The following is a 13183-nucleotide window of genomic DNA, read 5'->3' as shown; positions in this document are numbered from 1 at the left end:
AAATCATGTGAATAAGTGAGCAGAGAGTTGATAAAAACCACTCAAATTAGCACAAGATAAACCATAAAATAGTGGTTTATCAATCTCCCCACACTTAAATATTAGCATGTCCTCATGCTAAGCTCAAGAGAAGCTATAAAGGAGTGAAGAGGAATGGTAAAACTTATGAAATGCAACCTATCTATATGAATGCAACTAAATATAAAAATACTTCTACCTACTTGGTTAAAAGTAAACAAATTTTCCAAGACAAATATAAACCAGATTCCACTAATTCAAATCACACAATAAGAGACAAGTAAACTTGTAAGAAGATAGCTTATGAAAGCAGGGAACATAGAATCAACATTGAACCCTCACTGGTAGTGTATATGCACTCTAATCGCTCAAGTGTCTAGGGTTAATTCACTCTACTCTTCTCTAATCATGCTTTCTAAACTTTTGTTCTTCATCTAACCAATCAACAAATATTTAGTATACCAATGCAAACATCATGAGGTCTTTTCAGGGTTATAATGGGCCTAAGGTAAAGGTGAGGATATATGTATGGCCAAGTGAGCTAAAATATGAATCTTTGACTAACCTAAGCTCTTACCTAACACACACACATTCTATGTAACTCTAAAATCATGCCTAGCTACCCATAATTCCCACTTTTGTATCACATACTCATGTACCAATTATTTCATTAATTTTATATATATTTATTTATTTATTTATTTATTCTCTTTTTCTTTTTCTTTCTCTCTCTCTCTTTTTTTTTAAATATAAAAGTAAACATAACATATCAATGCACATAGATTTTTAATTTTTCTAGTTTCACATGAGTAGGTACCCAAATTCCCAATATTTTGTCAATGAAACACTGTACACTTTCATCTTCCCAGGTTCCCACAGTTCCCCACACTTAATTGATACACAATCTCTAACTTAAGCTAATCAAAGATTCACGTAGGGTAATTAATTATTTTTTCGCTTAAGGCTAGTGATGTGGTAAAATATAGAACAAAAGGGGATTAAAAGGCTCAAAGTGGCAAACAAAGGTAATTGAAAGGGTAGGCTATTTGGCATAAGTGAGCTAATAACAATTGATGGCCTCAATGATACACATGCATGTAAATACACTAAAAAATGGACATATAAAATGGAACAAAGCAAAGATTGTAATCATAGAGAAGAAAACACACAAGAATAAAATATTATGGTTAAATAATGTAACCATGTAATTAAGCTCAAATTCTCACAGGTTGTGTGTTCTTAGTTGTAATTCATGTTCCAATTTACAGTCTTCAAACAAGTTTAACACAAATTTTCAATTTAAATTAGTGAAATATTATAAAAAAAAGTGTCTTGAAAAGAAATTTATTACTTCAACCAAGTAGTAGCTAAATGCACAAAATCAAACAAACATGCAATCAAACATGCAAATGCAACAACTAATTTAACAAAGAAAATTAAACATTGGTGTTGAAATAGGAAATGACTAACCCACGGAAGTCGGTATTGACCTCCCCACACTTAAGGATTGCACCGTCCTCGGTGCATGCTAAGATGTGCAAGTGGACAAGCTGCTACAACTGACGCCTTTCTCTAAAGATTGTGCAGATGGACTTGTCTGTCGCCCCATGTAAAAGTTTTCTGTTTTCCTTCCTCGGTGGCCATCCTGAAAGAAGAGGAAAAAGAAGAAAAGTAACCCAAAAACAAAGATAGGAAACAAATAAAATATGGTTGGGTTAATGCCAAATGATGAGAGTCTCAATTACATGGTAGCTACAACATGCAAGTGAGAAAACAGTAGAAGCACATGGCATATCAATAGTGCGAAAATTTCAACAATGGGGAAGAGATAGTAGGTAGTGAAAGACAATATAAATTCATGTTAATGCAAAAGTAACACAGGTATCATAAAAGATTGGCATTGACAGATAAATAATATCACCCAACAGTATAAAACAAGTCACTAACCACCAAAATAATAACAGAAAGGATATAACAGTTGAATAAAAAAATTAAACACAAATGGAAAAATAATAAATTTAGAAAAGAAAATAAAAATATGCACAAAATTAAAATACAATGAATGAAAGTATGCAAATAAGTTAAGTAAAATAGAATGAAAGAGAATAAGGATGAGAGGTTAAAGGAATAAAGAAAAAGAAAGTAAGAAAGAAGGAAGAAAGAAGTAAAAAGGAGAGAAGGAAAGAGTAAGAATTTAGAAACGGGGCGCGATGCATACGCGTGCATCACGCGTACGTGTGAAAACTGAGTTGGCCGTTCGACGCGTACGCGTCGCCCACGCGTACACGTGGGTGGTTTGGAAGCGAAATGACGCGTGCGCGTCAGGGTCGTGTGCGCATGGGGTGATTTTGTGCTACTAGCACAATTCCAGCACGAGGGCAGCATAACTCTCGAGTTAGCACCAATTGACGCTGATTGTCCTATCCACGCGTGCGCGTGGGTGACGCGTACGCGTGGATTTCCCAGGTTGTAGGTGACGCGCGCGTTGTAGATGGGTACGCGTGGCCTGATTTGTGCACAGAGCACACCAGCCGCACGATTCCATCACAACTTTCTATTCGTTGGATGGGGGAGCGAAATTGCTATCGACGCCCACGCGTGGCCTGCGCGCACGTGTGGTTTACCCCCTTTTTTTATGCAGTATGCAGAATGCAGAATGCAAATACTGATGCAGGTATTATAAATGAACACTAGGAAAAATAGAATTAAATAAAACTAAGAATAAAACAAAACAAAATAAAACTAAACTGAAAAAGAATGATCATACCATGGTGGGTTGTCTTCCACCTAGCACTTTTAGTTAAAGTCCTTAAGTTGGACATTTGGTGAGCTCACTATCATGGTGGCTTATGCTTGAACTCATCCCGGAATCCCCACCAATGTTTGCGATTCCAATAACCTCCGGGTCCCAAACTAGGCATATAAGGCCTATGAGCAAGTTAAAGCAAGTGACAAAGCTCCAGGAGTGTTGATTGTCAGAATGAACTCCGGGGTCCCAAACCTTGCTGTTGCACCCGTCTTCTTGTTGATCATCATTGTTCCAACCGGATGGTATGCAATCTGAATTCTCACTGAAGTACCCAAACAATTTCCTAGACCCATTCAGTTGAGCTTTACACCAACCTTTGCATTTAAACTTTGAGCTTTCCACCATATTGAATCTTGCATGACAACTCCTACCACTAGCCATCTCCCTCTTACTCGTAAAGCCACAAAGAGCTTGAAGTTGACCATCTGTCTTAAGTAAACCATATTCAAGTGGAGTGAGAAAGCTAAGAGATATGAATTTTACCCACTTGAATGTTGTGAAGGATGATGGTGACTTAGGGGGAGAGGTCTCCAACAACTTTGGCAAGGTGATTTCAAGCTCCATTCCCTTGTGCTCTCCCTTGGCAACTTCCACCTCTTTGCGAGCTTCTTCAGTTTCAACCTCTTCCTCTTGGTAGCTTTCTTCCAATTCAAACTCTTCTTCATGGCTTACCAAGGTCATGGGGTTGTACTTCTTCTTCTTTAATCTCCATTTCTTGATCAACCTCTTCAAAGTCTTCAACCATAATATTCCTTGGAGGTTGTACACCCTCCTCAACATCAAATTCAACCGTCTTGGAAGGAGGCTCTATGACTTGAGGTTCAAATTGAGGTGCCGCATCTCCTAAATCTTCAACCGCTTCTTCTTCTTCAGTAATTTCGGCTTTCTCCACTTGCATTAGTACAAAATCCAGCTCCTCCTTGTTGACTTCCACCTCTTGACAACTTTCTTCAAGGGTCTCTCCTACCTCAACCTTTAGGGCCTCCTCTAGCTTCTTGTGAAGTATGAATTCGCGAAACCAATCCATTCTCTCTTGTTCCATGTCACTAGCATAATTGGGATTGTGTCGCTCTTGGGTTGATGGATATGGGTGCTCTTCCATGGAGGGTGGTGATGGGATGGTGAGATCATTATGGGGTTGAAAAGGGGGTACACTAGAGCTTGAGGGTTGATTGTTGGAGGTATTCAATGATCCAATCCGGGAGACAAGGGGTTGTATAGCGGAGGTCAGACCAGTAAGGGCGCTTTCCATGGTATTTTGTCTTTGTGCAAGAGATTGAAGCATCTCGTCATATGAAGATAAAGGGGGGCAATTGTTTTGGAATTGGAGTGGTTCTAAGTATGGCTCATAAGGTGGTTGGTATGGTGGATATGGGTTAGGGTCATATAGAGGTGAATGGTAGAAAGGGGCTTATGAGTGTGGTGGTTCAAAGTTATGTTGAGGAGGTGGTTCATAAGCATATAGTGGGGCTTGTTGGTAACTACAAGGGGGTCCACCATATCCATCATCTTGGTACGCACCCTGGAATGGCTCTTGACCATAGAAATTTAGTGGAGGTTAGTTGTCACGAAGAGGTCCACCATAACTATTGTCTTGGTATGCATCATAGGGTGGTTGTTGGTTATAGCGCATTGGAGGGGGTTGTCGCCGAAAGGGTTGATCAAATCCTCGTGGCTCCTCTCATCTTTGATTATTCCAACCTTCATGCATGTTCGCATTATAGCGTCCATTCCCTACAACAACATTGGAACCAAACACATAGCGAAAGGGATGAGAATTCATAGTAGCTAATAAAAAAAAATTAAAAACAAAACAAATAAAAATTAATGAAAATAAACTCCTACAACTAAAAATACTAACAAAGAAACAAAAAAGCAAAATTATTTACAATAACCAATAATAAGGCACACGTTTGTAATTCCCCGGCAATGGCGCCATTTTGATGAACTGATTTTTGAAGGTAAAGAATTCACAAATAAGTTCTCGTTGCTAGTATAGTTTCTAAACCAATAGAGAATCCTTTCGTACAAAAATTTGGTTGTCACAAGTAACAAACCCCTAATAAAATTGATAACCGAAGTATTTAAACCTCGGGTCGTCTCTCAAGGAATTGTGATGCGTGAGCATCTTTCCTATCTTTTCCTAGTGAATTTGCATTTAAATTGTTGAGTTTAATCAAGAATTAATTATATTTTAGCCGCTATGGATGCTACTTTGAGTCTTGTGTATTTTTGTTTATTTTAGGTAGCATTCAGATGGATTTGATAAAGTTTCTGCAAAGAAAGAGAATAAACCAAGGAGCTGACCAGCGAGGAGCGATGCGTGCGCGTGCCTGACACGTTCGCGTGATTTGGAGCTTTCCATGGCGATGCGTACGTGTACCTGACGCGTATGCGTGAAAAGCAAAGTTGCTTAGCGATGCGTGCGCGTATCTGACGCGTACGCGTGCATGCGAAAAAGACCTTCGACGCATACGCGTGACTGACGCGTTCGCGTGACATGCGCCACGTGCAGAATTCGCAGAAAATGCTGTGGGCGATTTCAGGCCGAGTTTCAACCCAGTTTTCGGCCCAGAAACACAGACTAGAGCCAGGGGATAGCAGAGACTCAAGGGAGATTCACACAACAATGGTTATGCCCACTCCAAGTTAGGCGTGGATCCTACGAAGCAAGTGGTCCCCATCCATCAATTGAAGACATGCTGATTGCTTTAATTAATTCTGATTGAAACTTTAATTTTTATTATAAAATGGGAAAAAGATATTATTTTAGTTTTAGAAGATAGATTTTAAATTAATTAGGATTAGATATAAAAAGGGATTCCAACAGGGGGATTTGAACCCAACGTTATTCCATTCCAATTCACAATTCACATTTTTTCAGAATCCTTATTTTTTCTTTGAACCATGAGCAACTAAACCTCCACTGTTAAGGTTAGGAGCTCTATCTATTGTATGGATTGATAATATTATTTTCTATTTTAATTCATGTTTTGATTTATATTTCAAGGATTGTTTTCGTTCTTTATTTTATGAATTTGGGTGGAACGGAAGTATGACCCTCTTTCTAATTGAGTTCTTGTATAACTTGGAAAAGCTCTTTACTTGAACAATAGCTTGAAAACAACTTCTCCTAAATTTCTGGTTTATCTGAATTTAATGGGATACGTGACATATAATCCTTTTATATTTGGGTAATTAGGTTTTTTGTGGCATATAACTAGAATTGAACTTCACCCCCTAATTGGAATTAATTGACCAAGGAATTGGCTTTTGATGAATTTTAGAGGAGACTAGAAAGGTCTAAGGAATTAGGGTCTAGTCACATATAGTTTGCCATGAATTAAATCTTGCATGATTAAAATAGTTAATAAGAAAAGTCAATCCAGAAAATAGATAACTCTGAAGCCTTAAATGTTTCTCCATACTTTATTTCCAACGTATTTACTTGCCTTTTTTTAATATTCTTTATATTGTTTAATGTCTTTGAACTCTCAAACACTATTTTCTGTTTGCCTAACTAAGTAAATTAATCAACCATTGTTGCTTAGTCCTTCAATCCTCATGGGATCGACCCTCACTCACCTGAGATATTACTTGGTACGACCCGGTGCACTTGCCGGTTAGTTTGTGGATTATAAATTACCACACCAAGTTTTTGGCGCCGTTGCCGAGGATTGATAGTGATTAACAACTATTAGGGTTTGATTGCTTAGATTAGGCATTTTAGTTTTAATTTTTTTTTATTTTTGCTTAGTATTTTCGAAAATTTTTTTTAATAGCACTAATATTTTTTCCTTAATTTTTGAAATTAAGTTTGGTGTCACCTAGTTAGTTTTATTTTAATTTTCTTGTTTATTTTTCCTGTTAATTTTCGAAAATTTCTGTTTAATTTCAGTTATCATTTTTGAAATTTATTTATTTATTTTATTTAGTATTTTTATTTTATTATTTTACACACGATACCTCACTGGGACTTCTCTGCACTCTGACGTAGAGATTCCCACCTTTTCTTGTTTTCTGTTTGTTTATGCACAGGAACAGAGACAAGGAACCTCTTTTAGACTTTGATCCAGAACCTGAAAGGACTTGTAGGCGACGTTGACAACAAGCAAGACTTTGCAAGGCTGCAGAATCCACTATGGATCACAATAATGCTGTTAATGCCAATGCGGCAAATCCGAATGGGAATGAAGAACAAAGGAGAGTGCTTGGCTCTTACTCTGCTCCTACTGCAGATCTTTATGGAAAAAGCATTATGGTGCCTCCTATAGCTGCGAACAACTTTGAGTTGAAGCCACAATTGGTCACCCTGGTGCAACAAAATTGCCAGTATCATGGTCTTCCCCATGAAGACCCAAATCAATTTGTTTCTAACTTTCTGCAGATTTGTGATACTGTGAAGACAAATGGAGTGAACCCAGAGGTGTACAAACTCATGCTCTTCCCGTTTGCTCTGAGGGATGGAGCAAAGCTATGGCTAGATTCCCAATACAAGGAGAGTTTGAATACTTGGGACAAGGTTGTTACTTTGTTTCTTACTAAATTTTTCCCACCAAAGAAGCTAACTAAGCTTAGGGTGGAGGTTCAGACCTTCAGGCAGAGGGATGGTGAAACCCTTTATGAAGTTTGGGAGAGGTACAAGCTACTGATTCAGTAATGCTCTCCGGACATGTTCTCTAAATGGACCCAACTAGACATCTTTTATGAAGACTTGGGTGAAATGTCCAAGATGTGCTTAGATAATTCTGCAGGGGGTTCGTTGCACAAGAAGAAGACACCGGAGGAGACTATTGAGCTGATTGAATTGGTTGCTAGCAACCAATATTTATACTCATCTAACAGGAATCCTGTGAACTCTGAGGCTCCTCAAAAGAAGGGTGTTATGAAAGTAGAAGCTCTTAATGCTCTTCTTGCTCAAAATAAGCTTATGTCTCAGCAAATAAGTCTGCTTACTCAACAGATGGGTGGAATGCAAGTCTCAGCTATCACTATCCAAAACTCATCTCAAGAGATCTCTTATGACATGACAGATAATTTTGTGCAAAATGATAATTATGACTATGCTCAATGCTCTTCTGAACAGGTCAATTACATGGGGAGTGGTCCTAAAAATCCCAACAATGATCCATATTCTAAGACATACAATCAGGGGTGGAGAAATCACCCAAATTTTGGGCGGAGGGACCAACCTCAGAGACCTCAGAATTTCAATAATAATTCTCAGGGCGGCTTCCAACAGAACAATCACAATAACCGCCAATTTCAGTCTCAGCAGCAACAACCACCTCAGCAGGCAAACTCTAAGTCCCAAGAAGATTCTAATTGGGAGATGATGAAGAGTTTTATGCAGGAAACCAGAGCCTCCATTAGAAATTTAGAGGTGCAAATGGGCCAACTGAGCAAGCAAATACCTGAGAGGTCTGCAAGTACATTTCCAGGTGATACAGTGGTGAACCCAAGAGAAGATTGCTAGGCTATTCAATTGAGAAGTGGTAAAACAGCTGGCTCTAAGACAAGGGCCAATGAAGAGCTAGTGAAAAAGAAAGCTCGAGAGGAGAAGAAGGAAGAAGTGGAGCACGCCCTCCAAAGCGTGCAAACAATCCGTTCCCTGACATGGAAGAGGATGTAAAATCCTCTATTATTCTTGGTAGACCCTTTTTAGCTACAGGTAGAGCTCTGATTGATGTGTAAAATGGTGAATTAACCCTGAGGGTGTAAATGAAGAACATGTGGTCCTTAATGTTTTTGAGGCTCTCAAGCACCCTAATGATTCTGAAGGGTGTATGAGAATTGATGTTGTTAAACCACTTGTTCAAGAAGTACTGGAAGCTGAAGTACTTGATGATATTCTGGATCCTATGTCTGAGTATGAATTAGTTGAAATTGATGATTCACCACCCCAGAAGGCTATGGTTCACATGCCTAAAGTAGAGGAGGAAGCCCCCAAACTTGAGCTCAAACCTTTACCTCCTTCTTTGAAATATGTGTTCTTGGGTGACAATGATTCGTATCCAGTGATTATTAGCTCTTCTCTGAAGCCTGTAGAGGAAGAGGCGCTTATTTCAGTGCTCAAGAGCCATAAGACAGCTCTTGGGGTGGACCATTAGTGACTTGAAGGGGATTAGTCCAACCAAGTGTATGCACAAGATCCTCCTTGAAGATGATGCTAAACCAGTTGTGCAACAACAAAGGAGACTCAATCCAACTATGAAAGAGGTGGTCCAAAAAGAGGTAATGAAATTATGGGAAGCAGGTATTATTTACCCTATTTCTGACAGTCCTTGGGTAAGTCCTGTGCAGGTAGTTCCCAAGAAAGGAGGGATGACAGTGATCAAGAATGAAGAGAATGAGCTTATTCCTACAAGAACAATCACAGGATGGAGAATGTGTATAGACTATAGGAGGCTCAACACTGCTACAAGGAAGGATCACTTCCCCCTGCCTTTCATTGATCAGATGCTTGAGAGGTTAGCTGGTCATGCTTTTTACTGTTTTCTAGATGGATATTCTGGATATAATCAAATTGCAGTGGACCCTCAAGATCAAGAGAAGACAGCATTCACATGCCCCTTTGGAGTATTTGCCTACAGAAGAATACCTTTTGGACTTTGCAATGCTCCAGCAACTTTTCAGAGGTGTATGCTTTCAATTTTTTCTGATATGGTTGAAAAGTTCATTGAGGTATTTATGGATGACTTTTCTATTTTTGGTAATTCTTTTGAATCCTGCCTTAAGCATTTATCTCTTGTCTTGAAACGATGTCAAGAATCAAACCTTGTTTTAAATTGAAAAATGTTATTTTATGGTTACAGAAGGTATTGTTCTTGGACACCGGATTTCAAGTAAGGGAATTGAGGTTGATAGAGCAAAGGTGGAGGTAATTGAAAAATTACCACCACCCACTAATGTTAAGGCAGTCAGGAGTTTCTTGGGTCATGCAGGATTTTATAGAAGATTTATAAAGGATTTTTCTAAAATTACTAAACCTTTAAGCAACCTGTTGGTTGCTGATGTTCCTTTTGTCTTTGATTCTGATTGTCTGCATGCTTTTGAAACTCTGAAAGTAAACCTTACCTCTGCTCTCATTATAGCTCCCCCTGACTGGGATTTACCATTTGAATTGATGTGTGATGCCAGTAACTTTGCTATAGGGGCTATTTTAGGACAGAGGCATGGTAAGCTTGTACATGTCATTTACTATGCCAGTCGTGTGTTAAATGATGCCCAAAAGAATTACACGACTACCGAAAAAGAATTATTAGCTACTGTGTATGCTGTTGATAAGTTTAGGTCCTATTTACTTGGTGCTAAGGTTATTGTTTACACTGACCATGCTGCTTTGAAGTACCTTCTAACCAAACAGGATTCTAAACCAAGATTAATCAGATGGGTGTTGCTCCTTCAGGAGTTTGATATTGAGATAAAATATAGGAAAGGGTTAGAAAATCAAGTAGCTGACCATCTCTCAGGAATTGAGCCTGAAGCAGGAGTACAACCACCCACAGCTGTGATTGAGACGTTTCTAGATGAGCAATTGTTGCTCATTCAGCAGGCTCTATGGTTTGCAGACATTGCAAATTATAAGGGCATGAATTTTATTCCAAGGGAGTACAGTAGGCAACAAGTGAAGAAGCTATTGACTGATGCAAAGTACTACATTTGGGAGGAACCATATCTTTTTAAAAGGTGTTCAGATGGTATCATCTGGAGATGTGTCCCAGATGAAGAAAAACAGATATTCTTTGGCACTGTCATGGTTCTGAGTATGGAGGCCACTTTGGTGGTGAAAGGACGGCTATAAAGGTCCTTCAGAGTAAGTTTTACTGGCCGACTCTCTTAAGAGACTCAAGAGAATTTGTGAAGCACTGTGACAGATATGAAAAAGCCACAAATCTCCCTGCCAACCATGAAATGCCACAGCAGGGGATTCTTGAGGTAGAGTTGTTTGATGTGTGGGGTATTGATTTCATGGGACCTTTCCCACCCTCACACTCAAATAACTATATTCTAGTGGCAGTAGATTATGTGTCCAAGTGGGTGGAAGCTGTGCCTCTGCCCACCAATGATGCCAAGGTGGTAATGAGTTTTCTTCAGAGATATATCTTTAGCCGGTTTGGTGTCCCAAGGACACTCATTAGCAATGGTGGAAGGCACTTCTGCAACAAACAGCTGGACTCTCTTCTGCAGAGATATGGAGTCCGTCATAAAGTGGCAACCCCCTATCACCTTCAGACAAGTGGACAGGTTGAAGTTTCCAATAGGGAACTTAAGAGGATTTTAGAGAAGACCGTCAGTGTTTCATGAAAGGACTGGTCTAGGAAGCTTGATGATGCTCTTTGGGCATATCGGACAGCTTACAAGACTCCTATTGGCTTGTCCCCTTATCAGCTGGTCTATGGCAAAGCCTGTCACTTGCTAGTGAAGCTGGAGCATAAAGCTTACTGGGCAATCCTATATCTGAATCTTGATTCAAAAGCTGCAGAAATCAAGCGAATGCTTCAGTTGAATGAGCTTGATGAATTCAGATATTCAGCCTATGAGAATGCCAAGCTCTATAAGGAGAGAACCAAGTTACTGCATGACAAGAAGATTGCCATCAGAGTCTTTGAGCCAGGACAGAGAGTGCTTATGTAGAATTCAAGGCTTAAACTCTTTCCTGGGAAGCTAAAATCCCGGTGGTCAGGACCGTTTGTGGTTACCAGAGCTTCACTATATGGTTATGTGGAAATACAGGAAGAGAATTCTGACAGGAAATTTACAGTGAATGGCCAGAGGTTGAAGCACTATCTTAGAGGCGAGATCGATCGCCAGAGGTCCGCTCATCTGCTGACTTAGCAGAACTGACCGTCAAGCTAGTGACGTTAAAGAAGCACTTGTCGGGAGGCAACCCGATAAATTCGTATCCTTAGTTATTTTTCATAGCAGTAGTTTTATTACTTATTTGATTTTTATTGAGTTTTTACTGTTTTTCTAATCATGCAGCTATCTTATAACATGAACCGAACACTTCAGGCGACACATACACACACACAAAATGAGCACACGACGCGCTATGTGTCATGTGTGTGCGTGTGAAAAATTAAATTGGACAGAGAGTTGAGCAGGAGTGGGGCTGGAACTGTGCTGGGCGCATAAGCCGCATCACGCGTACGCGTACCTGACACGTGCGCGTCGTTTGCGCGAATGGCCACCCACGCGTGTGCGTCCCTGACGCGTACGCGTGAACCTGAAAACGGTGTCAATGAGTGTTTGGGCAGAGAGTTATGATGGCTTGGGTCTGGAAGTGTGCTAGAAGCACAAAAGTTGATCACGCGTACGCGTCCCTGATGCGTGCGCGTCCTTTCTCCAAATGGCTATCCACGCATACGCATGCATGACGCGCACGCATCATCTGAAAATTTTGATTCCTAGACCACGCGAGCAGAGAGTTGTGCATGCGTGCGGCTTCCTTCGCGCGATTCGCACAAACCAAATCCACGCGTACGCGTGCCAGACGCGTACGCGTCACTTGAAATTCTCATGATCCACGCGTACGCGTACCTTACGCGCACGCGTCGCATGCGACGCCCAAATTAAACCCCTCAGTGCCTGATTTCAAATCATCCACCCCCAATCCTAATTCTCTCTTATTCTTTTTTCTTTTTATTCTTCTTTCATCATAATAATTGTTTTTCTTTGTTTTCAGTTCTTCTTTGCTTGAGTACAAGCAAACCTTTAAGTTTGGTGTTGTCGCTTCGCTTATAGCTTTTCTACTTATTTTAATAGCACCAAAGGGAGATGAATGTTCTTCATGGAGGAATGAGATGGCCACTAGCATAACTGAGGTGGTTGAGTTCCTTTCATTCTATTTCTCTTCCGTTCTTATTTTGTTGTTTTCTGTTTCTGTTGCTTTGATTGCCTGCATGATCTTTAGTACTTTTAGTTCTTAGAATTAGTTTCATTCTGTTATTTGTCTCATGTACCACTCACTGAACTTGAATCTAAAAAGAAAAAGAAAAAGACGTGATATATTGCATGAGAAATTGAGTTTATATTGAAGAGTAGTCTTATTCACTTAAATGTGGTGGTATTTTCTGTAACTCTGAATGCATGACATGAACAGTGCATATTTAAATTTGAATCAAAGAATGTTGATGTACAAGGAACAAGAATTTAGAGAATTATTATGACTTCTCTGAAATAAACAGAAATTTAATCCTTGAAGTAAAAGAGACAGCAAAAAAAAAAAAGAGAGCAAGGTCCAAGGCTCTGAGCATCAATGACTAGGGAGGTTAGACATGATTAAAAGTTCAAAGAGTTGTTTCCTTAGTTATATGCTTGTGGAGTTCTTGTGTCAAGTAATCCTTGAGATAA

This window comes from Arachis ipaensis, chromosome B04 (assembly GCF_000816755.2).
Source record: "Arachis ipaensis cultivar K30076 chromosome B04, Araip1.1, whole genome shotgun sequence".
Lineage (NCBI taxonomy): Eukaryota > Viridiplantae > Streptophyta > Magnoliopsida > Fabales > Fabaceae > Arachis > Arachis ipaensis.
Note: the sequence above shows the minus strand (reverse complement) of the source record.